The sequence below is a fragment of the Schistocerca serialis genome, unplaced genomic scaffold, assembly GCF_023864345.2.
Source record: "Schistocerca serialis cubense isolate TAMUIC-IGC-003099 unplaced genomic scaffold, iqSchSeri2.2 HiC_scaffold_1203, whole genome shotgun sequence".
In the NCBI taxonomy this organism is placed as follows: Eukaryota; Metazoa; Arthropoda; class Insecta; order Orthoptera; family Acrididae; genus Schistocerca; species Schistocerca serialis.
Window position 1 is genome coordinate 15,001 of NW_026047407.1, and position 5,000 is coordinate 20,000.

At 62.5% G+C, this 5,000-nt stretch overlaps 1 pseudogene; it reads left to right on the top strand.

The window, feature by feature from the left end:
• LOC126435345 (large subunit ribosomal RNA) overlaps positions 1-5,000 on the top strand; it is a 7,949-nt pseudogene that overhangs the window by 650 nt on the left and 2,299 nt on the right.

The window sequence follows — 5,000 nt, forward strand, 5'->3', positions numbered from 1 at the left end:
ACGGCCCGGGTGCGCAGCCTGTCCTTCCGCGGGCCTCGGTTCGCGTCTGTTGGGCAGAGCCCCGGTGTCCTGGCTGGCTGCCCGGCGGTATATCTGGAGGAGTCGATTCGCCCCTTTGGGCGCTCGGGCTCCCGGCAAGCGCGCGGTTCTTCCCGGATGACGGACCTACCTGGCCCGGCCCCGGACCCGCGCCGCTGTTGGCTCGGGATGCTCTCGGGCGGAATAATCGCTCCCGTCAGCGGCGCTTCAGCTTTGGACAATTTCACGACCCGTCTTGAAACACGGACCAAGGAGTCTAACATGTGCGCGAGTCATTGGGCTGTACGAAACCTAAAGGCGTAATGAAAGTGAAGGTCTCGCCTTGCGCGGGCCGAGGGAGGATGGGGCTTCCCCGCCCTTCACGGGGCGGCGGCCTCCGCACTCCCGGGGCGTCTCGTCCTCATTGCGAGGTGAGGCGCACCTAGAGCGTACACGTTGGGACCCGAAAGATGGTGAACTATGCCTGGCCAGGACGAAGTCAGGGGAAACCCTGATGGAGGTCCGTAGCGATTCTGACGTGCAAATCGATCGTCGGAGCTGGGTATAGGGGCGAAAGACTAATCGAACCATCTAGTAGCTGGTTCCCTCCGAAGTTTCCCTCAGGATAGCTGGTGCTCGTACGAGTCTCATCCGGTAAAGCGAATGATTAGAGGCCTTGGGGCCGAAACGACCTCAACCTATTCTCAAACTTTAAATGGGTGAGATCTCCGGCTTGCTTGATATGCTGAAGCCGCGAGCAAACGACTCGGATCGGAGTGCCAAGTGGGCCACTTTTGGTAAGCAGAACTGGCGCTGTGGGATGAACCAAACGCCGAGTTAAGGCGCCCGAATCGACGCTCATGGGAAACCATGAAAGGCGTTGGTTGCTTAAGACAGCAGGACGGTGGCCATGGAAGTCGGAATCCGCTAAGGAGTGTGTAACAACTCACCTGCCGAAGCAACTAGCCCTGAAAATGGATGGCGCTGAAGCGTCGTGCCTATACTCGGCCGTCAGTCTGGCAGTCATGGCCGGTCCTTGCGGCCGGCCGCGAAGCCCTGACGAGTAGGAGGGTCGCGGCGGTGGGCGCAGAAGGGTCTGGGCGTGAGCCTGCCTGGAGCCGCCGTCGGTGCAGATCTTGGTGGTAGTAGCAAATACTCCAGCGAGGCCCTGGAGGGCTGACGCGGAGAAGGGTTTCGTGTGAACAGCCGTTGCACACGAGTCAGTCGATCCTAAGCCCTAGGAGAAATCCGATGTTGATGGGGGCCGTCATAGCATGATGCACTTTGTGCTGGCCCCCGTTGGGCGAAAGGGAATCCGGTTCCTATTCCGGAACCCGGCAGCGGAACCGATACAAGTCGGGCCCCTCTTTTAGAGATGCTCGTCGGGGTAACCCAAAAGGACCCGGAGACGCCGTCGGGAGATCGGGGAAGAGTTTTCTTTTCTGCATGAGCGTTCGAGTTCCCTGGAATCCTCTAGCAGGGAGATAGGGTTTGGAACGCGAAGAGCACCGCAGTTGCGGCGGTGTCCCGATCTTCCCCTCGGACCTTGAAAATCCGGGAGAGGGCCACGTGGAGGTGTCGCGCCGGTTCGTACCCATATCCGCAGCAGGTCTCCAAGGTGAAGAGCCTCTAGTCGATAGAATAATGTAGGTAAGGGAAGTCGGCAAATTGGATCCGTAACTTCGGGATAAGGATTGGCTCTGAGGATCGGGGCGTGTCGGGCTTGGTCGGGAAGTGGGTCAGCGCTAACGTGCCGGGCCTGGGCGAGGTGAGTGCCGTAGGGGTGCCGGTAAGTGCGGGCGTTTAGCGCGGGCGTGGTCTGCTCTCGCCGTTGGTTGGCCTCGTGCTGGCCGGCGGTGCAGGATGCGCGCGCCTGCGCGGCGTTCGCGCCCCGGTGCTTCAACCTGCGTGCAGGATCCGAGCTCGGTCCCGTGCCTTGGCCTCCCACGGATCTTCCTTGCTGCGAGGCCGCGTCCGCCTTAGCGTGCTCCTCCGGGGGCGCGCGGGTGCGCGGATTCTCTTCGGCCGCCATTCAACGATCAACTCAGAACTGGCACGGACTGGGGGAATCCGACTGTCTAATTAAAACAAAGCATTGCGATGGCCCTAGCGGGTGTTGACGCAATGTGATTTCTGCCCAGTGCTCTGAATGTCAACGTGAAGAAATTCAAGCAAGCGCGGGTAAACGGCGGGAGTAACTATGACTCTCTTAAGGTGGCCAAGTGGCGGCGGTGTGGCTGCATCCGGACTTGGCTTCTCGAAGTGCGGTCTTGATGTAGTCGTGCTACTGCTGCGAGGTGCCTTCCTTGGGTTATAGTTACAGGGAGAGTGATGCGCAATACATGGGCCTAGCCCTCTTAGCCTCTCCTCTCCTGCGGTCTTCTCCCCTTCTCGTGGGCCCGCTGATTTCGCAGAGTGGAAGACCGCACCAGGGGCTTGGGGGGGTTACCAGCCCCCCCTCGCACTATCCCTTTTTTAGTTGGGGGCAGTAAGCAGAGAATAAGTGGTGGCCCTTCCGCTGAAGGTGCCACCCCAACTCCCCCAGCACCTAGCCGGCCAACCGGCCGTGCCGAAAATCTTGTAACTTTTGCAGCTATGTATACCTGTAGTGAGTGCCACCGCAGCTTCACAACCAAGAACGGTCTCGGGGTCCATCGCCGCCGCCAACACCTTGCGGCCGCCAACGCGGAGATCGTCACGGAGAGGCATCGCGCGAGGTGGACGGAGGAAGAAGTCCTGTCGCTCGCCAAGGCAGAGGCCGAACTGTTCCTCGAGAGGGACGCCCGGTTCTTCTTTGTAAATCAAGAGCTCATCAGGATGTTCCCCGACCGAACGCTTGAGGCAATCAAGTGCCGACGGCGGCAAGCTGCCCACAAGCAGCTTGTCCGCCAATTCATGGAGGCGCTTGAGATCGGTCGGGGGGAAGAGCCGGCGTCCCGCCGGGGAGCAGCGAGCCCGCTGCCTGACGCGGGCGAGGCCGCTGCGCCGCCCGTCGACGCAGCAGAGGACTTCGCGGCCGACACCACCGGGCCGCCGCCGGAGGGGCCGACTGACGCCGCCATCTGGGAGCATCTGGCGGGGCTACCCGCTTCCGCCCAGCGTTTCTCTGCCCTGGATCGTGTCATAGGTCTGGGGCGGGGCACGCCGCCCGATGTCATCCTGGGCATGCTCCCGGATGCCCTTGCGTCGGTCGGGTCCAGAGGGGAGAGATCGATCACCAGGACACAGCGGCCGCGCCAACCATCGAAGCGGCCGCCTGCCGCGCCGCCGACGCAGAAGCGCAAGCGGCGCCGCTGGGAGTACGCGAGAACGCAGGATGCCTTCCGACGGTCGCGTGCACGTTGCGTGCGCGGCCTCTTGGATGGCACCCTGCTCCAGCCGCCACCTGCCATCCCTGGTCTGCTGGACTTCTGGGCGGACCTCTTCACCAAGAAGCCCATCTCCACCGCGGGCTTCATTCGTGACCGCCTCCTCCCGCACTCGGAGCCTGTCGCTCCCGAGTGCCTATGGGGGCCGGTCACACATGAGGAGGTCGCCGCCGCGTTGCCGCCCAGGGGATCAGCAGCCGGGCCGGACGGCCTTACCCCAGCGGAGTTGCGGCGCCTGCCGCACGAAGTCCTGGTGAAAGTGATGAATCTCTTCCTTCTGGCCCGCGCCCTTCCGGAACGCCTGCTTCGCGCGCGAACGTCCCTTCTCCCGAAGACGGCTGCACCAACATCCCCCGCTGACTTTCGCCCCATTACGGTCTGCTCGGTGTTGGCGCGGACCTTTCACAAGGTTCTCGCGTCACGCCTGATGCGCGCATGTGCTGTGGACGAACGTCAGCGGGCATTCATCCCTCGGGATGGGATGTTGGAAAATACCTTCATCTTGGACACTGCTCTCACCGACGCAGTTCGCTCCTGCCGCTCTGTCTTTGTGGCATCGATCGACGTATCTAAGGCATTCGATTCGGTAGATCATGCTGCCCTTCGCCCCGTGCTGAAGGCGCATGGCCTGCCGGATTGTTTTGTCGAGTATGTCGAGCGGTGCTACGAGGGCAGCACGACAGTGATAGCGGACGGCGCCGGCGTGGGCGTGTCTGTGCAGCCAGCACGGGGCGTTCGCCAGGGCGATCCCCTCTCCCCCCTCCTGTTCAACTTTGCGGTGGACTACGTTTTAGGCCAACTGCCCTCCCACATCGGAGCTCGGATCCTCGGTCGCAGAGTCAACGCTGCGGCCTTTGCAGATGACGTCTTGCTGTTTGCAGCGACCCCGAGGGGCTTGCAGTCCCTCATCGACGCAGCTACCGCAGCCCTCGCCCACCTGGGGCTGCAGATCAACGCCCGGAAGTGTTTCACCCTCGCCTTAGTCGCGTCAGGGCGCGAGAAGAAGGTGAAGGTGGACAGCAATGTCACCTTCACAGCAGGCAATACCACCATGCCTGCCCTGCGTGTGGGTGAAACCTTCCGGTACCTGGGGCTGCAATTCTCCACGGCGGGTCGCTGTGTCTTCAATCCACGTCGCCACCTGGTGGAGCAGCTTGACGTCATCTCCCGAGCTCCGCTGAAGCCGCAACAGCGCCTCCACGCTCTCACCAACGTACTTCTCCCTGGCCTGTACCACGGGCTGGCCCTCAGCCGCACCCGGGTGGGTGCATTGAAGTCGGCCGACGTCACCATCCGGGCCGCCGTCAGGAGATGGTTCCGCCTTCCGGCGGACACCCCCCTGGGATACTTCCACGCTCCTGTTGCCCAGGGGGGCCTCGGCATTCCATCTTGCCGATGGATGGGTCCGACCCTCCGTCGGTCCCGTCTCCTGGCGCTGAAGAAGATAGGGCCAGCCTGCGACGGTGCAGGCATGGATGAGGTGCAGCGTGAGATCGAGGTGCTGGAGCGCCACCTAATGTGGGAGGGCCACCTCCTCAAATCGTCAACGCAGGTTGGGGAAATGTGGGCGGCGCGCCTACACATCGCCATTGACGGTGCGGCGCTGTCATCTTC